General features: G+C 42.4%; 1 long non-coding RNA gene across 1 annotated transcript in view; it reads right to left on the minus strand.

The window, feature by feature from the left end:
- Positions 1-560: 560 nt before the first annotated feature.
- LOC117062007 overlaps positions 561-24,014 on the minus strand; it is an 87,482-nt gene continuing 64,028 nt past the window's right edge. Inside the window, exon 3 of the long non-coding RNA XR_004428176.1 lies at positions 561-662. This is a non-coding gene — a long non-coding RNA (uncharacterized LOC117062007). The remainder of the gene's footprint in view (positions 663-24,014) is intronic.

A 24,014-nucleotide genomic window follows, 5' to 3' on the forward strand; every position in this document is an offset into this window, starting at 1 on the left:
TGGAACAGTAAAATGAGCATTGGCCTTAACTTAAAGTCACCAGCTCCGTTAGCCCCTAACAGGAGAATCAACCTGCTCTTTGAAACTTTGAAGCCAGGCACTGACTTCTCTTTAGCCGTGAAAGTCCAAGCTAGCATCTTCTTTTAATGAAAGGCTGTTTCATCTACACTGAAAATCGGTTGTTTAGCGTAGCCACCTTCATCAATGATCTTAGCTAGGTATTCTAGATAACTCACTGCAACTTCTCCATCAGCCATTGCTGCTTCACCTTGCACTTTTATGTTGTGGAGATGGCTTCTTCCCTTAAATCTCATGAACCAACTTCTGCTAGTTTCTGACTTTTCTTCTGCAGCTTCCTTACCTCTCACAGCCTTCACAGAATTGAGAAGAATTAGGGCCTTGCTCCTGATTAGGCTTCGGCCTAAGGCAATGTTGTGACGGGTTTGATCTTCTATCCAGACCGTGGACACTTTGGCCAACTGTTTGGCACAATAGGCCTAGCTTTCAGCCTGTCTCTGCTTTCAATATGCCTTCCTCACTAAGCTTGATCATTTAAAGTGAGAAACAGGTGACTTTTCCTTTTGCTTGAACACTTAGAGGCCGTTGTAGGGTTATTGATTGGCCTAATTGCAATATTATTGTGTCTCAGGGAATGGGGAGACCTGAAGGAGAGGGAGAGAGATGGGGAGCAGTTAGAACACCACCACATTTATCAATTAAGTTCACCATTTTCTATGGGCATGGTTCATGGTGCCCCAAAACAAATACAATAGTAACATCAAAGATGACTGATCACAGATTCCCATAACAGATATATAACAACATGAAAAAGTTTGAAAGATTATGAGAATTACCAAAATGTGACACAGAGACACAAAGTGAGCCCATGCTGTTGAAAAAATGGCACCAAGAGACTTGCTCAATGCAGGGTTTCCAAAAACCTTCCATTTGTAAAAAACGCAGTATCTGAGAAGCATAATAAAGTGAAGTGTAATAAAATGAGGTATGGCCTTTTGCAGTTATAAAGTGTGAAAATGCTAAGAGTGATTCTAAAGGGGGTCTCACTGAAATTAACTGATCCTTAAGGAAGTGACATTTAAGCACGATTGAAAGAAAGAGTAGGAGTTAAGAGGGAAAGCGTCTTCCTGGTGAGGAGAGTGCATAGAGAGGCACGGAGCCTGCAAGAGCTTTACACCTTCCAGTGACTGAAAGAAGAGCAATGCACTGAGAGCATGGGGGTGGGGTAGGGCAAAAAGCCAGGGCAAGGAGGTGGGGGCCAGATCATCTGGGTCATCAGGAGGCCAGGACTCAGCCTGAGGTCAGAGTCGGGGTCATTCTGAGGTCAAGTTTAGGGGTCAGTCTGAAGTGAGGCTTATTGCACAGGCACCAGAGCGACAGGCTAGGCTCAGGCTGCAGCCAGGGTTAGGTCTTTGATGCCAGAATTAGGGGTTGGTCTGTGGCCAGGGTTAGACTCAGTCTGAATTCAGAGCCAGAGTCATTCTGAGGGCAAGTGTAAGGGTCAGTTTGAGGATAGTGTTAGGATCAGTCATTCATGAAATATTCACTGAACATCTCCCTGGCCAACTCCCTAGGAGTAGAATGAGGGCCCTGACTGTACCCCTGCTCTCTTGCATCTTAGAGTTAAATGGGAAAGACAATCATTAAACAAGGAGTCGCCAGAGTAGTTCATTAATAATCATGGCGGCGAGTGCTGCGGATGAAACGTTAGGAACCTGAGACCTCAGAGCAGGGTTACTATGTGGCCACATAGCAAATGACACCACAACTTTGCAGCTTAAGACAGCCATGGATTGTGCTCCCAGAATCTGTGGGTTGGGAATTGGAAAAGACATGGCAGAGATGACTTGTCCATGCAGTCTGGGGCTACAGCTGGGTAGACCCACAGGCTAGAGCTGGGGGCTGGAATCGTTTGAAGGCTCCTCACTTGCACACCTGGCACCTGGGCCAAGGCTGATGACTTCTCCCTGTGGCTTGGCCTCCTCGTAGCATGGCAGCCTCAGGGCAATCAATGCACACCAAGAAACAAGGAAGGGGAGTTCGGCCCCTCCCCTGATGGGGGTGTGGTGTGATCACACCATAGAAGAGCACCTGGATTAAATGTATTTGGAAACCTTTGAAAAATGTCATCTTCCATAGATACCAGCAAACGGCAGGTCAGTTTAGGCTGTGGTAAGGGGTCCATCCCCGAATAGGAAAAGAGTTTGCTTCTGGAGTACACATAGGTCTCTTTCACGGTGGAGCCAATCCCTTAGCTAGGTAGCCCCAAACCCATAGGACACACTGCAGCTAGGGTGGGAGGATTCCGGATCGAAGAAACTCTGCAACTGACCAGGTTCCAAATGCTTCCAGCCCTGTGCAGTAGAGAGAACTAACAATTTCTCAGACCTGGACTTTAATTCTTTATTCCCAGAGTCAGTTTTCCTCTGATAAAATGGGAGTTACATTCTCCTGGCCAGAGTAGATTGGAGACCAACAGTCCAAGCTGATTTGGGGGTTCCCTTAAGCTTGAGGAACATATACACAGTCCTAACTTTGACTGGATGCCACATTTTAAAAACATTTTATGCTTTTCAGGATGGTAGTTGTTAATAACATTTTGTTGATGAAATTAGAAGTTTTATCAATCAAATTTCCTATGAAATACTAGGTAACTCCATGCCTTAATGGAATCCTATGGTAAAACCATCTCTAAAATGAAGAATACTTTGTAAAGTTAAGAATTTCTCCCATTTCAGCTTTGTTGAAATGCAGATTTGTGTTGACCTGATTTGGGGAGAGCAGCAGCTCCCTCCTCAGGCTCCAGGCTCAGATAAAACACCTCCTTTGCTCACACTGGTCTTTCTCTGCCATCTGGAGCTTTGTCCTCTGTCCTGGGGAGATGAGAGGAAAAGAAATGGGTCCTAACATCAGCAAGGATTTAAATCAGAAGTGGACAGAGCCTGGGTTATGTGGATCTCCAAGAAAAATAAAGACAGCTGGACCAAGCACCAACTGGGAGACTGTAAGGATGCAATGGGCAGTGCTGCCTCTGGGACCCCTTCATGCTGGGAATGGAAAGGGCTGCTCACAGTTCGGCTGCTGCCTCCCCGAGAGGCCTGTCTCTGGGCCTGTTTCCTCTCCTTGCCAAGTTGCCCCTGATGCCCATTGCATACCTCTTACCCTGATCCCAACAGCACCCCACTCACCTCTGCTCCCTTGGCAATGGCCAGAGTTCTGCAACACCTTAGGGCATAATCCCCTTCCTCACTGGCCTTGGGAAACTCCACGAACTTGGCCCCAGGGCTAGGGTCAGGCAGGAAGTGTGACCCAGATGACCTCATGCTGGGTTCTTGCCCTGCTGTTCATCCTTCAGCAGCTGGTGACTCACCTCAGGGGGGACAGGCCAAGGCCATTTGAAAACGGAAAGCCTTTGGGCCCCTTCCCTTCCAAGGGCTCCAATAACAGGCTTTTGGCAGTTTTTGCTCTACTCTTCCCAAGGACCCAGAATGAAAGGCTAGATGTTTCCAACCAGGGTTTTTGTTCCCTAGGAGCAGGGAGAGCATTGTGTCTTCCCCATCTCACTTCTTGGAGCCAGGGCCTGAGGAGTGCAGGTCCAGCCTGGCTGTGTGGTGGTGACTCTTCTCCTTGCCCTCTCTGGGCCTGTCTCTGCACCACTAAGCTCCAAGCCCTCTGCTCTCAGTCTGTCCCTGCTCTCTCCAGCCAGACATATCAATCTTCCCCCACACTTCCTCAGAACCTCAAGCATCTTAGCCTCAGGAAGCTTTGGCTGCATTTGGAAGAGTTCTGTGGCAAAGCATTTCTTGTTCCCTGAATATTCATGTGCCCCCTTACACTTTCCAACCCTCTTGCAGTTAGGTGGGGCCTGGTGACAAGTTCTGACCAATGATTACCTCTTGGCTAGAAAAGCAAACAAGAGTCCTCCTCGTCCTGTCCTCTCCTGACACCTGGGAAGTGCACAAGGAGACCTCATATTACAGATCTGCACTTTACAATGTGGTGACAACCAGCTACATGTAACAATTTAAATAAATTAAAATGAAATAAAATATAAAATTCCATTCCTTAATCATACTAGCCATATTTCAATTCCTCCACAGCCACACGTGACTAGTAGCTACCATAGTGCACAGCACAGATACAGAACATCTCCATCATTGCAGAAAGTCCTGTCAGACAGCATTGCTCCAGATGGTGATGCTGCAAGATGTCAGGTTGCCACCAGCCTGGGTCCCCAAGGAGCAGAGCCTTCTGCCCACCCACAGTGTCCATGCAGCATGAAGGAGAAAGAAACTTGCATTCATAGTGGAGTTGTTGCTTCTGCAGGGCCCAGCCTATCCTGACTAGCAGAGCCAACCTGCATGAAATAAACAGGGAGCAGCAAAAGCGGGCTGAAGAGGACCAAGTTCTAGCTTGCTGGGCAAATGCCATAGGCAATCCAAACAATCCATGTAACACCAAGTCAACACCTTGCTGGCTTTGTTGGGGGAGCTGGCTGAAGTATAATCAGGGAAGAGCTCCTAGAGATGAAATAGGAATGGGCTGTGGAAAATGGGCAGGGTTCACATAGGCTTGTGGTTTTCAACCTACAAGAATTTTTGGCGGCCCACCTGGGAAAGCTAAGATAGGTCAAGGAGAAGGGCAGGCATTCCAATGGGAACACCAGGAGGGTAAAACACATGAGCAAAAGAGTTGGTGAGAACAGGAAGGGCCTGGCCATATAATTTTCCTTGGGGTATAAGGGAATCTTAGGGAAGCTTTGGAGGTAAGTCAGATGGAAATTGAGGGGTGAGTTTCCCTTTATGTTTCTACCCAGAGTTGACCAAAAGTAAGGAGTAGAAAGTGTAGAGAAGGAAGGATGAGCTAATATTGTCATTAATGATAGTCAAGGGTGGGGCTGACCTTAGGAATGACAGGCCCAAATTCAATAACTGGGGTTGCAGAGTTCAACTGGAAATTCACAGAGGTGGCATCCTGCTTAGGAATGATTGGTTAATTGGTGATTAACTCATACCAGAAGCTAGTTAACCCAGAGATACTCCCATACTCCGTTCCAAGTTGTAGGCTCAACTTTCCAATCCTCCACTTGGCTTCCCCAGCTGAGCGTCCTCTCAACACCTCAGCCTCTGCCTGGCCAACATGCCACCCTCCCCCACAACCTGGCACCAAATATCATGGCAATCCAAGCACATGACTGTGGCCTTAGTATCCTCTGGGATTTACCCAACCACACAGACACACAACAAGTCCCACTGGGGCCTCTTCCAGCAATGCCCAGCATCTCTTCCTGCCCTACCTTCTCTGGCACCCTACATCACAACTGACTGTTTTTCTCCCAGAACACAGCAGCCTCTGGACTTCGGGCCTTGCCTCCTAACTTCACTCCTTCCAACCTATCCTGCTTTCCAAACAAGAGGATGTTTGCCTGGGTCATGCCTCTATGCAAAAGCCTTCAGGGGATCTCCGAAGAAATCTAACCTCCTCAGCTTGGCATTCAAAACCTTCTACTTGCTGGTTCAACCTGATTTCTTACTACTCCTTTGCAGAAAAAAAAATTCCTCACTCCTGCCAAACAGATCTCCTCATTGCTGCCTCTGTCCCTCACTCCTATCAGACCCCTCATGTCCCAGGAAGCCCTCCCTGATGGTTCTCTTTTCTCATCACCTTTCTCCTACTGTTACTGTGAAGTTCAGAGGGGCAGATACAAGGTCTGAAGGCTGGGGCCAGCTTCTCCACTTGCTATCTGTCTGACCTTAGGGAAGTCACAACCTCTCTGAACCACAGACTCCTCATCTCCTAAGTGAAAATAGTATGAACTTCACAGAGTAGCCAAAGTCTGGAAAATCGCTTTGTGAACCTTGAAGCAATACACAGATGGCAGGGATTGTGTTTCACTTCTGATGCTTTTTTTTAAGACTTAATTTTATAAGAGCAGTTTTAGTTTCACTCACAATTGGGTATAGGAATTTCCCATGTACCTCCTCCCCCTACAGATGCATAGCCTTCCTCATTATCAACATCCCCCACCAGAGTGGTACATTTGTTACAACTGATGAACCTACATTGACATGTCATTATCACCCACAGTCCATAGTTCACATTAGGGTTCACGCTTGGTGGTGTTTATTCTATGGGTTGGGATAAATGTAAAATGATGTGTATCCACCATTATAGTGTCATACAGAGTATTCACTGCCCTAAAAATCCTCTGTGCTATACCTGTTCATCCTCTCTCTCTATCCCCTGCCAACCACTGACCTTTTTACTGCTTTCATAGTTTTCCATTTTCCAGAATGTTATATAGTTGGAATCATAGAGTATGTGGCCTTTATATTGGCTTCTTTCATTTAGTAGTATGCATTTAAGGTTTCTTCATGTTTTTTCACGACTTGATAGCTCAATTCCTTTTAGTGCTGTATAATGTTCCATTGTCTGGATGTGCCACAGTTTATTTATTTATTCACTTACCTAGAACATCTTGGTTGCTTCCAGGCTTGAGCAATTATGAATAATTGCTGGATCATATGGTAAGAGTGTGTTTAGTTCTATAAGAAACTGCCAAATGCCTTCCAAAGTGGCTGTCCTATTTTTTGTTCCCATCAGCAATGAATGAGAGTTCCTATTGCTTCACATCCTCTCCACTATTTGGTGGTGTCAGTGTTCCAGATTTTGATTATTCTAAGAGGTGTGCAGTGGGATCTCATTGTTGTTTTAATTTGTATTTCTCTGATAACGTATGATGTGGAGCATCTTTTTATATGCTTATTTACTATCTGTTCATCTTCTTTGGCAAGGTGTGTGTTAAAGATCTTTAGTCCATTTTTTAATTGGGCAGTTTGTTTTCTTACTGTTGATTTTAATAGACACATATGAGATGTGTCTTTTGCAAATGTTTTTATTCTGTGGCTCGTCTTCTCATTTCCTTGACATTTTCTTTCACACGGCGGAAGTATTTAACTTCAATAAAGTGCAGCTTATCAATTATTTCTCTAAGGTTCATACCTTTGGTGTTGTACCTAAAAATTCAGCACCATACCCAAGGTTATGTAGGTTTTCTCCTATGCTATCTTCTAGGCGTATTTTAGTTTTGCATTTTACTTTTAGGTCTAAGGTTCATTTTTAGTTCATTTCTGTGAAAGGTATAGGCTCTGTGTCTAGATTCATTTTTTTGTATATGGATGTCCAGTTGTTCCAGAACCATTTGCTAAAAAGACTATCTTTGTTCCATTGTGTTGACTTTGCTCCTTTGTCAAAGATCAGTTGACTCTATTTATGTGGATCTGTTTCTGGACTCTCCATTCTTTTCCATTAATCTATTTTCCTTCTTCACCAATAACACACTGTAGATCACTACAGCTTTATAGTAAATCTTGAAGTTGGGTAACATCAGTTCCCCAATTTTGTTCTTCTTCAATATTATGTTGATTATTCTGGGCCTTTTATCTTTCCATATATTCAGAATCAGTTTGTCAATACTTGCAAAATAACTTACTGGAATTTTGATTGGGATTGCATTGAATATATAGATCAAGTTGGGAATAACTGACATCTGGACAAAATTGAGTCTTTTTATTCATGAACATGGAATACCTCTCCATTTATTTAGTTCTTTGGTTTCTATTTTCAGAGTTCTGTAGTTTTCCTCATATAGATCTTTTCCATATGTTGTTATATTTATAGCTATTTTTTGGTGATAATATAAATGGTGTTATAGTTTTGATTTTAAATGCCATTTGTTCATTGCTGGTATATAGAAAAGTGACTAAGTTCTGTATATTAATTTTATATCCTGAAACCTTGCTGTAATTGCTTATTAGTTCTATGAGTGTTTTTTTTTTTTTGTCAATTCTTTTAGATTTTTTTACATAGGAAATTACCTACTCTTTGAACAAAACCAGCTTTGTTTGTTCCTTCCTAATCTGTATGCTTTTTATTTTCTTTTCTTGTTTTAGTGCATTAGCTAGGACTTCCAGTACAATGTTGGAAAGGAATGAGGAAAGGGGACAGCCTTACCTTGTTCTTGATCTTAGTGGGAAAGCTTCTAGTTTCTCATCATTAAATATGATGTTAGCAACAGGGTTTTTTGAGGATACTCTTTATCAAGATAAGGAAGTTCCCCTCTATTTTTAATTTACTGAAAGTTTTTATCATAAACGGATGTTGAATTTTTATCAAATAACTTTTGGACCAGCTCAACCAACATGGAGAAACCCCATCTCTACTAAAAATACAAAATTAGCTGGGTGTGATGGCGCATACCTGTAATCCCAGCTACTTGGGAGGCTGAGACAGGAGAACCACTTGAACCCAGGAGGCAGAGGTTGCAGTGAGCTGAGAACATGCCATTGCACTCCAGCCTAGGCAACAAGAGTGAAACTCTGTCTCAAAAAAAAAAAAAAAAAAAATGCAGTTGTACCAACCATAATCTCAGACCACAGTGGAATAAAAATGGAAATCAATACAAAGAAGGTATCTCAAAACCACACTGTTACATGGAAATTAAACAATTTGTTCCTAAATGACTTTTGAATAAACAACAAAATTAGGGCAGAAATAAAAAAACTATTTGAGGCAAATGAAAACAGAGACACAACATATCAAAATCTAAGCAAAATCCCAAGCAAGGATGCAGCACGAGCAGCCTTAAGAGGAAAATTTATAGCACTAAAAGCCTACTTCAAAAAGTTAGAGGGATCTCAAAATTAATGATCTAACATCATACCTAGAGGAACTAGAAATACAAGAACAAACTAACTGCAAAGCTAGCAGAAGAAAAGAAATAACTAAAACTAGAGCAAAACTGACTGATGTTGAGACCTAAAACTCTGTATAAAGAATCAATGAAACCAAAAGTTGGTTGTTTGAAAGGATAAACAAGATTGATATACCACTAGGTAGGTTAACAAAGAAAAAAAGAGGGAAGATCCAAATTAACACAATCAGAAATAAAGAAGGTGACATTAAAACCAATCCCACAGAAATACAAAAGATCCTCAGAAACTATTAGGACATCTCTATGCATACAAACTAGAAAATCTAGAGAAAATGGATAAATTCCTGTAAACACACAATCTCCCAAGATTGAGTCACAAAGAAATAGAAACCTTCAACAGATCAGTATTGAGTTCTGGAACTGAATCAGTAATGAAAAACCTAGAAGCCAAAGAAAAAAAAAAAGCCTGGACCAGATGGATGTATAGCCAATTTTGACTAGACATACAAAGAATAGCTGGTACCAATTCTACAGAAACTATTCCAAAAAATCAAGGAGGAAGGATTCCTTCTCAACTCATTCTGTGAAGCCCCCATCACCCTGATACCAAAATCTGGCAAAGACACAACAACAACAAAAGAAAATTATAGGCCAATATCCCTGATCAACATAGACACAAAAAAATCTTCAACAACATATTAGCAAATCAAATCCAACAGCATATCAAAAAGTTAGTTCACCAAGATCAAACAGGCATTCATTCCTGGAATGCAAGTTTGGTTCAACATACACAAATCAATAAATGTGATTCACCACATCAACAGAATTTAAAACAAAAACCTATGATAGGAATCTCAATAGACATGGAATAAGCTTTTGATAAAACCCAATATCCCCTCAGAATAAAAACTCTCAAGAAACTAGGCATTGAAGTAACATACCTCAAAATAATAAGAGTCATCTAAGACAATCCTACAGCCAGCATCACCCTGAATGGATAAAAACTGGAAGTATTCCCCTGGAGAACTGGAGCAAGGCAAGAATGCCAACTCTCACCACTCCTATTCAACATAGACTAGAAGTGCTATCTAGAGCAAGCAGGCAAGAAAAAAACAACAAGAAAAAGGCAAACTTTCTTTCTTCACAGATGTTATGATTCTATACCTAGAAAACCCTAAAGACTCTGCCAAAAGGCTCCAGGACCTGAAAAATGACTTCTGTAAAGTTTCAGGTTACAAAATCAATGTATAAATATCATTAGCATTTTTATACATCAATAATGTTCAAGCTGGGAGCCAAATCAAGAACTCAATCCCATTTACAATAGCCATATAAAAAATAAAATAGCTAGGAACACATCTAACCAAGGAGGTGAAAGATCTCTACAAGAAGAACTAAAAAACACTGATAAAAGAAATAATAAATAACACAAATGGAAAAACATTCCATGCTCACGGATTAGAAGAACTGATGTTGTTAAAATGACTGCACTGCCCCAAGCACTTTACAGATTCAATATTATTTCTATCAACCTACTGTTATTCTTCACAGAATTAGAAAAAACTTCCAAAACTGATGTGGAGTCAAAAAAGAGCCCAAATAGCCAAAAGCAATCCTAAGCCAAAGTAATCCTAATCCAAAGGCATAGGTATCACATTACTTGACTTCAAACTATACTATAAGGTTACAGTAACCAAAACAGCATGATACTGGTACAAAAACAGATACATAGACCAATGGAACAGGCTAGACAGCTCAGAAATAAAGCTGCACATCTACAAACATCTACTCTTCAACAAAGTTGACAAAAATAAGCAATGAAGAAAGAACACACTATTTAATAAATGGTGCTGGGATTACTGGCTAGCCATATGCAGAAGAATGAAAGTGGACCCCTATCTTTCACCATACACAAAAATTAACTCAAGATGGATTGGAGATTTAAATGTAATACCTCAAACTATAAGAATCCTAGAAGAAAACCTAGGAAACACCATTCTGGACACTGGCCTTGCAAAACAACTTATGACTAAGTACTCAAAAGCAATTGCAAACAAACAAACAAACAAAAATTGACAAGTGGGACCTAATTAAATTAAAGAGCTTCTGCACAGCAAAAGAAACCATCAATAGAGTAAACAGACAACCTACAGAACAGGAGAAAATATTTGCAAACTATGCATCCAACAAAGGTCTAATATTCAGAATCTATAAGGAACTTAAATAATCAAAGATGCAAAAAACAAACAACCCTATTTAGAAATGGGCAAAAGGCATGAGCAGGCACTTCTCAAAAGAAGACGTACAAGCAGCCAACAAACATGCAAAAATGTTCAACATCACTAATCATCAGATAAATGCCAATCAAAACCACAGTGAAATACCATCTCACACCAGTCAGAAAGGCTATTACTAAAAAGTCAAAAGACAACAGATACTGGCAAGGCTGCTAAGAAAAGAGAACACTTATACAGTGTTGCTAGGAATGTAAATTAGTTCAGCCACTGTGGAAAGCAGTTTTGAGATTACCAAAATAACTTAAAATAGAAAGACTCAGCAATTCCATTACTGGGTATATATCCAAAAGAAAACAAATCACTGTACCAAAAAGACACATGAACTTGCATGTTCATCACAGCACTATTAACATTAGTAAAAATATGGAATCAATCTAGGTACCCATCAATGGTGGACTAGATAAAGAAAATGTGGTACACATACATCCTGGAGTACTATGCAGCCATGAAAAGAACGAAACCATGTCCTTTGCAGCAACATGGATGCAGCTAGAGTCCATTATCCTAAGTAAATTAACACAGGAACAGAAAACCAACTACCATATGTTCTTACTTATAAGTGGGAGCTAAACATTAGATACTCATGGACAAAAAGAAAGCAACAGAAACTGAGAACTAGTAAGGGGTAGGAAGGGAGGGGGTCAAGGGTTGAAAAACTATTGGGTACTATGCTCAGTACCAGGATGATGGGATTATTTGTACCCCAAATCTCAGCATCACACAATATACCCAGGTAATAAGCATGTTCATGTACTCCCTTAATCTAAAATAAAAGTTGAAAATAAAAAATAAGAAAATATGAAACAAATAAGTAAATTTCCCTCTAAGCATTTCTGCTGCTACATCCCACCAATTTTGATAGGTTGTGTTTTCGTTTTCATTTAGTTCAAAATATTTTTAACTTTTTCTTGTTATTTCTTCTATGACTGGTGGGTTATTCAGAAATGTGTTGTTTAGTCTCCATGTATTTTGAGATTCCCCAGTTATCTTTCTGCTATTCATCTGTAGTTTAATTCCACTGTGATCTGAGAACAAATACTGTATAATTTCTGTTCTTTTAAATTTGGTAATGTGTGTTTTATGGCCTAGAATGTTACACATGAGCTTGAAAAGAACATATATTCTGTTGTTGTCAATCAGTAAATATCAATTAGGTCCAGGTGATTGATGGTATTGTTGAGTTCAACTGTGTCCTTACTGATGTTCTGCTTGCTGGATCTGTGCATTTCTAATAGAAGGGTGTTTAAGTCTCCAACTATAACAGTGAAATTTATCTACTTTTCCTTGCCGTTCTGTCCGTTTTTGCCTTGTGATCCTCTGTTATTAAATGGATATGTGTTAAAGATCATTATGTCTTCTTGGAGAGCTGACCCCTCTATCATTATGTTATACCTTTTTTCCCTGATAATTTTTCTTGCTTTGAAATCTCCTCTGTCTGAAATTGATATAACTGTTTCTGTTTTCTGTTAGTGTTAGTATGGTATATTTTCTCCATCTATTTACTTTTAATCTATATGTGTATTCATATTTCAAGTGGGTTTCTGTAGAGAACAGATAGTTGTGTCTTGTTTTTTGATCTGCCCTGACAATGTCTGTTTTTTAACTGGTACATTTAGACCACTGAAATTCAAATTAGTTATTGATATAATTGAATGCATATCTACCATATTTATTGCTATTTTCTACTTGATGCACTTGTTCTTTGTTACTATCTTTGTCTTCCACTCATTTTTTGTCTTTTCTAGCTTTAATTGAGCATTTTATATTATTCTATTTTCTTTTTCTTTTTTCTTTTTTTTTTTTTTTGAGATCAAGCCTCGCTCTGTCGCCCAAGCTGGAGTGCAGTAGCACGATCTCAGCTCACTGCAACCTCCGCCTCCCAGGTTCAAGCAATTCTCCTGTCTCGCCCGCCTGAGTAGCTGGGACTACAGGTGCATGCCACCACAGCCGGCTGATTTTTTTTTAATTTTTAATAGAGATGGAGTTTCACCATGTTAGCCAGGATGGTCTCGATCTACTGACCTCGTGATCTGCCTGCCTCGGCCTCCCAAAGTGCTGGGATTACAGGCGTGAGCTACCATGCCTGGCTATTTTCTTTCCTTTCTTAGCATATCAGTTATATTTCATTTTTGAAACTACTTTTTGTGGTTACCCTAGAGTTCGAAATACACATTTACAACTATCTTAGTTGGTTTGTGCTGCTGTAACAAAATACCTTACACTGGGTAACTTATAAACAACAGAAATTTATTGCTCACAGTTCTGAACGCTGGAAAGTCCAAGATCAAGATGCCAGTATGATTAGGTCTTAGTCTTTCAGTGAGGCTATGCTTCACAAGTGCTTCTCAGTCTCCAGCCCCCAACCTCCTTAGGTGGGACAGGATGACTAGAGTGAACTGGAGTTGCATATTTTCCTTCCCCCAGGTCAGTTAGGCTCTGATAAAACCTTAGCAGGTTAGGCTCTCGTTAAACAGTTTCTCCCGAGGGCAGGCCTTGTTAAGAAGAACAGAATGCTCAGATGTATTTCATAATGGTTCCTTTTCCTCCTCCCCATGGCAGAAGCATGAGGGAATTTTTTTTCCCCCAACATTTACTGTGACAACCTGGTTAAGCTCCTGGAGGTAAAACTCACAGAAGTGTGGGAGCCCCCATATAACTGGGTCCCCCGGGAGTTTTAAACTGTGAACCTCAAACAATTCATCAATCACAGTGCAGGTTTTCCTACCTTGGCCCTGGTTCCCTTGCAGGTTTCTGTTCCTGGGTCTCTTCTATAAGCTGTGACTTCCTGTATTTGCCTGTCTGTCTCTTTGATCTGGGGGGCAGTGGCTGCTGTGTGTCCTCATCTGTCTTAGGGATCCAAGAATAGTTGTTGATTTTTCAGTCTGTTCAGGCTTTTGCTTTTTGTTAGGATAGAATGGCGACTTCCAAGCTCCTTACATGTGGATTTGGAAGCTGAAAGTTCTGATCCTCTTTTTATACACACATCTTGCCTACTTTTTTCTCTTCTATAGCATCTAGGTCACAGCAAGGACTCACTAAAGATGGCAGGTGGGAGGCATTTGAGGCCTCTGGGGTAAAGCGTTTTTGGCATCTAGAATGCTCTGTGGGAGCTGAAGAACTCACTTCTCCCTCCCACTTCAGTATGCACATTCCTAAAATGAGAGGGTTGGACTAGGAGGCCTTGGAGAGGGTGGCCCCAATGCCGCACGAGATGTCCTCCTGCAGGCAGTGACAGGATTCAGCAGTGGGGTCCTTTGGGGAAGCCTGAGAGCCCAGAGCAGGGATAAGCCAGGGGCTCCTCTCTGTTTCTAGCTGTTCTCTGAGAAGGATTTCTAGGTGGACAGAAATTGAATGAAAGGGGGATCAGAAGTGAGGGGCATTTAACTGTGTTTCCATTTTCTGATTACCAGTGCCACTTGATCATTGCCAGGAGGGAATTTTACACCCAAACCTCTGCCAGCTGCAGAATCACAGCCAAAGACTTCCTATTTTACACCCCGAATACCAGCAGGCCCTGCGTGACCTGGCCCCAGCCAACCTCCCTAACCTCATCCCTGACCCTGCCCACCAACCCTGCCTCTGCTCCTGTGTGCAGCTATCCTGGTCTTCTGCTTTCTACTGGGCTCACTCCCTGCTCCTGAGAGCTCTTCCACGTGCTGTTCCCTATGCCTGAAGTCCTACTCTCCCCTGGTTAATGCCCACCCACCCTCCAGGCCCCAGCTCACAGGTGGTATCCCCAGGACCCCAACCACCACTGCAGCACCCCATAGATGTTGGTCCCTCTTATATGCTGTCACTGTACGCTCTCCCACAGTTCTCTCATGGCTCATAAGCACACACTGACATGCTTATTTGCTTCATGTCTGTCTCCACTATCAGAATGTGAGCTATATGAGGGCAGGGACCAGGCCTATCACACTTACCATTTCATCTTCAGCAATGAGTCTGGCATATAGTAGGTGCTCAATGAAGATTTGAGGAATAGACAAATAAGTGAATGGGAAATATGAGATAATTTTTTTTAATCACGCAGAAGATCTTTAGCACCATGTGGGCTGACCACCCTCCAGGCCCCCACCCTAACCCTTGCCATCCTCGGCCCACACCCTGCTCATCCCCACTGGATACAACAAGAAAGGGCCGCTCCACATGGCTTCATCTGGCCCGGACCTCACACAAAGGATGGCTGGGCCTGGGTTTGTAGAGAATAAACAGTCCTAATCCAGACAAGCCTTGCTTTGCCCAAGAACTGGGCTTAGATACAGAATTCTGTGAATCTGATTTCCCCAGACCCCAGGCTCCTCCTCCCTGAGCTGCTGCCTCTACTCCCCTGGTGGGGCCTCTGGATGGGAGCCAGGACTCTGCCACCCTCAGGGTCTTTTGCCTCCCACAGTTCTCAGGCCCCCCAGCTCATAATCTCTCCTCCACGATGTAAAAATATGTTTCAAGGCACTAACTAGGGAGGTCATTACTTCAAAGACCCTCTTGGCAAATTCTTTTATTGGCCCCAGTTTAAAAAGCCAGAATCTTCTTATAATGGGGCTTCTTAAAGCAGAGCCCACCTGTGAAAATACTGCCCTCTTTAGGGATTGAGCCGGGCAGGGAAGGGCCGGCACCAGGCCCCTCCGCTTCTCCCGGAGGAACGGTGAGGAGGAGCTTCAGAAGAGCTTAAGAAATGGTCTTTTCCTAAAAAGAGGGAAACTCCTCCTGGCCGAAAACTCCAGTTGGGAATTAACACTTTCAGGACCTAGCTGAAGCAACCAGGCAAGTTCTGGCCCCGGGCAGCAGTCCTGACAACTCCTTAGTAGGAGTTCTGTGTACTAATGGGATCTTGGTCCAGCTAAAAACTCCCAACCCTCTAAGCAGAGAGCCTTGCCTCCCACCACCCAGTGAGGCAGTACCTGGTGGAGTGTAAGACCCTGGATCTTCTGCCCCCAGATATACAGGCATAAGGATATGCCTCGTCCATGTGGCCTCAGTCCCTCCCCTCGGGTTGACATCTGGGGAGCTGTGCTGTCTGGTGCAAACCTCTACCCTCCCTCTGGGCTCCATCCCCAAGGAGGGTCACACAGGCATCTCCTCCCGCCTTCTCAGAGACATCCCTCTTGTGGTTAGCACTCCTGTCCCCGTTATTCAGTCTCTTGCTCTCTATCTGCCCCTCCCATTGGCATTTGCTCAATTATCTGCCATGTTAAAACCGCAGCTCCAGCTCCTGCCTTAGCTCTCTCTCCCATCCACAGCAACTCCTTGGAAACACATACATTGGCTGTCTTTCCTTCCTCTCCCTTACTTTCTCTTCAGTACATGGTAGCATGGTTTCTGTCCCCAACACTTTCCTGAAACTGTTCTCTCCAAGGACCCAAAAAGCCTCTTCTAATTGCCAACTCTGAGTTCAGCAGCTTATGATTCTGTCTCTTATCTTTGTTTACATTTTTTTTTTTTATATAGGGAGAGGAGTCTCACTATGTTGCCCAGGCTGGTCTCAAACTCCTGGCCTCAAGCAGTCCTCCCATGTGGGCCTCCCAGAGAGCTGGGATTACGGGCCTGCATCACCACACCCAGCCCTGTTTCTCCATCTTGAAATGCTCCTTTTCCTGGCTTCTCCACATAGACCACCTGGAGCTGGATCCTGCCCTCTGACTGCCCCTTCTCCTTCTCTACTGTGGGCCCTCTTCAGAATTCTATTTTTGACTCTCCTGTTTTTCTTTCTTAATGTGCACTCTCCTAAGGTGATCTCATCCACATCCATGGCTTCAGTGACTCAAGAATCTTTATCTACAGCCCAGACCTCTCTCTCAGGAGAGACCTATATATTCATTCTTTCATTCAATCGTTCATTCATTCACACACTAAACAGACTGAGTACTTACCATGTGCCAGGCACTGTTCTCAGGAACAAAACAGATCTAGTCTCTAGCAATGTAGTGGAGACAAACAGTGCATAAGAAAACAAGATCTCCCCATGCAAGGTAAGTGTCACCAGAGTGATAGGCTAATGTGAGTGGGGGGCAAGAAGGCTGCATCAGTTCTGCTTAAAGCAGGAAGCAGAGCCAGTGTGAGTGTTCAAAGATGGGGGCATAGGTTAGAAATAAGACAGTATGCAATTGTGGGGAACACTTGGGGAGCAAAGGTCCTACATGGGGAGTTAGAGGATCAGAAAAATGTCACTCAGAAGCCCCCCTGAAGCCAGACATGCCCGGCCAGGAATTGGAGCTGAGGAAAGTCAGTAGAGAAGTCTATGGAAGGCTGTTTCCTCCACACCTGGTGCTGCAGGGCTGAAAGTAGAGAGTAGCTCAGGGAACCATCAGCTCTCAACAGGATTAGGGTAGTTTCCTAAGTGGTCTCCCTGACATTACTTTTATCCTCTTCCAATATGTCCTTCACAGCACAGCCTAAGCAATCTTTCTAAAACACAGATCTAGCCATGCCAGGCCCTTTCTTAAAACTCTTCTGCCCCCATGACCTTAAAGACACTGCTCAGACTCCTCTGCAAGGCTTGTGTGGCTGATGGGCCCATCATGACCCTGCCTGCCACCCAGCACTTGATTCTGCCTCTAATACCACTGCCCCATCTGCGTCTTCTGCCTCTAATACCACTGCCCCTGTCTGCATCTTCTGCCTCTAATACCATTGCCCCGTCTGCATCTTCTGCCTCTAATACCATTGCCCCTGTCTACGTCTTCTGCCTCTAATACCACTGCCCCTGTCTGCACTCACTTCGGCTGTCCAGATCCTCGGTAGAGAAAACTTACTTCAGCCTCTCACACTCGCACTCTCATCCAGATCTCAGGACACTCCTTGTCCTCTCACATTCTTTTCCTGGCCAATTCTCACTCATCCTACAGGACTCAGCTTAGACTCCTCCTCCTGTAGGAAGCTTCTATGACACCCACCCCACACACATCTGGGCCCTTCCCACATGCTCCCCCAGATCCCAAATGTCCTCTCACGGTCCTTGGAGCTGGGTACCTGTGGGCTCACTTGTCCATGTGCCTCACTGACTACAAACACCAGGAAGAAAGAGCCCATGCCTAGGGCACTGTAGGTGCTTGATAAATACTTGCTGAATTAACAAAGGTTTATAAGAACTGTGCAATACATCATACATATAATTATTCCATACTGTTCATGTAAAAAGCAGAATACAACTTTTGTGTATTGTAAGACTGTGATTTGTAAAATAGAAGAAAAATACATGTACAGTAAAATAAAAGGGAAGGGCGGAAGGAACTAGATGAAACTGTTAATAAAGGTTTCCCTCTGACTGGTGGGGCTATGAGTAACTTTTCCTTCTACACTTTTACTTTCATATTGTTCTTTAAAGTGAAAAAAATTTAACCATTAAATTTTTTTCAAAAGCAATAAATTGCTCTCTTACCACCCAATCCTATTTTTACATTCACATTCCTTCCTAACCACATTTGTTCTATACTTCCTAGAATGAAGATCTCTGTCTTGGACAGAGAAAGCCAAATTTTTCCTTTCAGTAGGAGTTGACTGACCTGTCTTCTCTTTGTCATCTGTTCCCAGATACCATCTGCCAGAAAACATGTTCCCATCCTCCCTCATTTTTCTTGCTTTGTATGATAAAAGTAATCATGGGGTTTTAAGTTGTATCAGAACAGCCTACTGATGGATATTTATAAACTCACAAATGGCCCAGGTGTGGGCACCCAGATCCTGCTTGCAATGACAAGCCTTCCCCAGAATTCCCAAAGGAAATATAAGCACAGAAGACAAAATAAAGCAAAGGGGTCCTTTGTTCCCAGCTGGGACTTTGCCTAAGACCTAGTGCAGAAGTGAACCAGGTCTCCCTTGGCCATGCTGTGCAATCTTCTCTTCTCCAGGTGAACCCAGTCTCAGACACGGGAGCTCTTGCCAAGTGAGGAAGGGCAATCCTGAGCACTCCAGCCCAGGGAAGAAGATGAGGGTACATGATGAAGAGTGTTAGCCCTAAAACCCAGAATAGCAGTGATCTGGGAAGCCCATTCCATCAGTGGGAGCATCTACCAGATTTACCCAACTTGCTAGAGACTGAATTCAAGAGAGAAAGCAGACCATGCCTCTGGCATTAAAGACTAAACTTTGGGCCGGGCGCGGTGGCTCAAGCCTGTAATCCCAGCACTTTGGGAGGCCGAGATGGGCGGATCACGAGGTCAGGAGATCGAGACCATCCTGGCTAACATGGTGAAACCCCGTCTCTACTAAAAAATACAAAAAACTAGCCGGGCGACATGGCGGGTGCCTGTAGTCCCAGCTGCTTGGGAGGCTGAGGCAGGAGAATGGCGTAAACCCAGGAGGCGGAGCTTGCAGTGAGCTGAGACCCGGCCACTGCACTCCAGCCTGGGCGGCAGAGCGAGACTCCGTCTCAAAAAAAAAAAAAAAAAAAAAAAAAGACTAAACTTTGGCCTTGAGCATTCATCATTATCACCTTGAGCATCTTCTCTAGTGGCAGCCTGATCCTCCCACTAGAGACCAATACCTAAGATGACTTTTGCATTTTTCCCAAGCCTGAGCTCATTCTGAAATCTTATTTTCTTGAGACACACCATTCTTCATCTTTACTTATTTCTTTCTTTCTTTCTTTCTTTTTTTTTTTTTTTTTTTTTTTTTTTGAGACAGAATCTCAGCCTGTCACCCAGGCTGGAGTGCAATGGTGCAATCTCAGCTCACTGCAACCTCCACCTCCTGGGTTCAAGCAATTCTCCTGCCTGAGCCTCCTGAGTAGCTGGGATTACAGGCACACACCACCATGCCCAGCTAATTTTTTGTATCTTTAGTAGAGATGGGGTTTCACCATGTTGACTAGGCTGGTCTCGAACTCCTGACCTCATGATCCGCCCACTTTGGCCTTCCAAAGTGCTGGGATTACAGGTGTGAGCCACCGTGCCCGGCCATCTTTGCTTATTTGTTATTGTATCTGTGCTCATCAGAGAATTCCCTGGAAAGCTCTACATGAAACCATTTGAAGTAATTTCTGAATATCTCCTATTCTTCTTAAGGCACCTTTCTGTTATAATTTTTGTCATTTCAGGCCATGTTAAGACATTTGGACTTGATCCTGCAGCAAAAGGGTGACCCTTGAAAGTTGCTCTTTAGTAGATAGACTTTGTTGGTTTAGTGCCTTGAAACGAACAGTCTAGCATCAATAGAAAGAATGGGTAGGATGGGCTGAGAATTGAGGCAGGAGAGTTTCTAGAGGTCATTGCAGCAGTTCATTGAGAGACAATAAAAGCCTGAACTAGGGCAATTTGAGGAGATGCATCCAAGGGAGTAGGGGAAGGTTTGAGAGCCATTTCTAAGGGAGAGTTTATAGGGTTAAAGGGGGATGGTTAGAACAGAGGAGGAGTTAAGATTGTATCTTAAGATTTATAGCTTGGGAAATAAATGGTGATGACTCCAAACATGTAACACAGGAGAAATAGATATCTAAGCAAATGATAATGAATTTGAGATACCTGAAAAGCATTGACATAGTTGGATATTTGTCCCTACCCAAATCTCATGTTGAAATGTCATCACTAATGTTGGAGATAGAGCCTAGTGGGAGGCAATTGGGTCATGGGGATAGATCCCTTATGAATGGCTTGGTGTTGTCCTCATGACAGTAAGTGAGTTCTCAGGAGATCTGGTTGTTGTAAAGTGTGGCTCCTCTCCCCCATCAACTCTCTCTCTTGCCCTCTCCATGTGATGTGCCTGCTCCTGCTTTGCCTTCCACCATGAGTAAAACTCCCTGAGGCCTCCCCAGAAACTCAGCAGATGCCGGTTCTGTGGTTCCCATACAGCCTGTAGAACTGTGAGCTAATTAAATCTCTTTTCTTTATAAATTTTCCAGCCTCAGGTATTTCTCTATAGCAATGCAAGAATGGACTAACACAGGCATCCAGGTAGAAAATTTCAATATATGTTTGAAGATATGGGACTTGGAACTTGGGATAGAGATTGGGTATGGAGATGATAAAGATACTGATATAGATATAAGTATGGATACAGATAAAGGTGTAGATATAGATGAAGATGCAAATAGAGACAAAATATCAACGTAGATACATAGGAAAGACAGAGATAGAAATAGTCATATCTAGATATAGCTTAACATACAATAATTAAAGCCCAAACCAGCATGACTGTTAGAATTTTTCAAGGGAGAAATAATAGCATTGATGACCACTTAAGTATATGTGATAAGTGGTTGTAAGCAGTTAAAAATGATTTCAGATATTTGAGTCTTGGTGTCTGGAAGAACAGGGGTCCCATTGACAGAAAGACAAAAGACCAGGCTGTGTGGGGAAATGATGGCTGGTTTTAGAGTTGTTGAGTTTGAGATAATGATGAGATAAGCAACTAGAAATGCTAAACAAGCAATTACGGTATCAGAGTTCTCATTAACTCAGCCTGGAGATGTAGAATTTGGAATCACAAAACCATAATATGTTAGAGCTGGGAGGAATTTTAGATCCTGCCTAATTAAATGTCCTCCTTTTGTAGATGAGGAAGTTGAGACCTGGATAGATTAAAGGCTCTTTCCTCACTTGCAGAGCCTTTGCTAGCAGAACCAGAAGTCGAACCCAAGTCTCTCTATACCCAGTCCAAAACCTCTGTCACCTGCACAGAGGTGGGTACTGGGAGTATGAAGATAGATATGACAACTTTCTGAGGGAAGAGTGCAAGGAGCTATGGTGACATTAAGTCACAGCTCTGAGAGATCTGAAATGGTTAGAACACTTGGTTAAAAGTGACAGAATTTTTAAAAACTAACTCAAAACACTAAAGAGGACATTCATTGACAAATGTAACCAATCCATAGCAAGAGTAGGAATGGAACTGGCCTCAGGGATAGCTGGATTGGGGGAACAAATTCCACGTGGACTGTTTTCTTCATCCATCTCTCTTATCTGTGTGTGAGCTTCATTCTATCAAACTGGTTCTCATACCTGATGGGGGACATGGTCACAAGCAGACTCTAGGACTCTTCTCCTTAAAGCTTTTGACCCCAGAGGGAGGGGATTTGATTGGCCAGCTGGCATCATATACAAATGCTTGACCAAACTGCTATGATCCAGAAGACATCACATGGTTGTGGCCAAGAAATTATTTTTCACTGGAAGAGAGGTGTAGGAAAAAGGTGCTGAGCAGAAAGAAACAACAGACCCTCTACTGTACTCAACAAAAGCTTTAAACACAGACCAGAAAGCCTGAACATCCAAGGATAAATAGCATAAGAGAGTTGAAAAAGGGAAGGCTGTGGGTACAGTTAAGTAATTTGTAAGTTGAGATTCTGGGAACCAAACCACGTATCTATCTGCAACACATGACAAAGAAGGAAAGGAAAATAGGAAAGGATTAGATGCACAGAGTGGAAGAGAACAGGAGAGAAACAAATTAGTAAGTCACGCACCATGTGGAATGCAGTTCATGCTAAATCCAGAAGCCATGCCTAGAAAAGAGCCAGAAAGAGCTGGTTGTTCCCTAAAGGATGGGAGAACATGTAGAGGGGCCCATGGCTGCCTGTGTGGGTAGTCAGAAAAGTTGGGTAAGCTAGGGAGAAGAGCCAGATGAGAAGCCTGTGGATTAACTTCTCCAGGAAATAGCAGTAATCTTAGGACCCATAAAAGCATGGACCATTGTTTGATAGAGTTACTAAGTGCTATGGTTTGAATGTGTCCCCTCCAATATTGAGATGATGCCAAGGTGGTAGTATCAAGACATAGGGCCTTTAGGAGGTAATTAGGCTATGAGGGCTCCTTCTTCCTGAATGGAATTAGGTGTCCTTATGTAAGGGCTTGATGGAGAGAGTTGGTCCCCTCTGGCCCCTAAGCCTTTCACCATGTGAGGATCTGGCACTTTGATCTTGGACTTCCTAGGTCTCAGAATGGTGGGAAAATAAATTTCTGTTCTTTATAAATTACCCAGTCTCAGATATTCTGTTAGAGCAACACAAAATGGACTAAGACACTAGGCTAGTGATTAGTAACATGAGGAGGATATAAAGTTGCAAAAATAAAAATCACCACTCCTAGAGGTAACACTATTGGCATTTCAGACAACTTGGTTTATATAAATGCATTTTTCTTTTTACTAAAATTGAATCTTATTGTACATGTTTTTTATAATTTGCCTTTTCATTTAACAATATAGTATGAATATCTTTTCATGCCAGTGCTTATATTTCTACAATATTTTTACTGGCTGCCTATATTTTATTGTATGCCTGTATCATCATTTATTTAACCAATTCCCTACTAGGGCCATTTAGGCAATATTCAGTTTCTTATAATTTACTATAGCTAATCATTATACACATGATCCTTAGGACTTAGAATAAAATTTGGACATGCAATTTCCACTGGAATGTAAACATGTTGTGCCTTTGTTGTTGTTGTTATTTTACTAGCAACATTCCTTTCTACCTATTGCTGTTAAAAATAATATGTCTAGTATTGGGGATGTTTTATAAGGGTCTCTTTTCAAATATTTGCAAAGCAGATGGGGAGTAAAGGAAAAATACTACATTTTGTAGGTTTTTATTGGGTTGTTTTACTTTTTATCAATAGGTTCTAAGAATTCTTTAAATATTCTTTTAGAAGTCTTTTGTCAGATACATGTATTGTAAATATTTACACACACACACCCATCTAGGCTGTGACTTTTTTTTTTTTAATTTTCTTAATGATTTTTTTAAAGAACAGAAGTTTTAAATTTTGATGAAGTTTAATTTTTTTAGTTTTTCTTCTTATGATCATGCTTTTATGTCCAAACTAAAAAATATTTGCATACCCCAAAGTTATGAAAATTATCTCCTATGATTTCTTCAAGAAGTTTTATTGCTTTAGCTTTTACACTTAGTTCCCTGATCCATTGTGAATAATGTTTTCTGTATGGTGTGAGGTAAGGGTCAAAGTTAATTTGTTTTTTTCACGTGACTATCCACTTGACTCAGCATCAGTTTTTGTAAGGACTGTCCTTTCCCTCACTGAATTAGCTTG

This window comes from Trachypithecus francoisi, unplaced genomic scaffold (genome assembly GCF_009764315.1).
Source record: "Trachypithecus francoisi isolate TF-2019V2 unplaced genomic scaffold, Tfra_2.0 Lachesis_group17, whole genome shotgun sequence".
Taxonomy (NCBI): Eukaryota; Metazoa; Chordata; class Mammalia; order Primates; family Cercopithecidae; genus Trachypithecus; species Trachypithecus francoisi.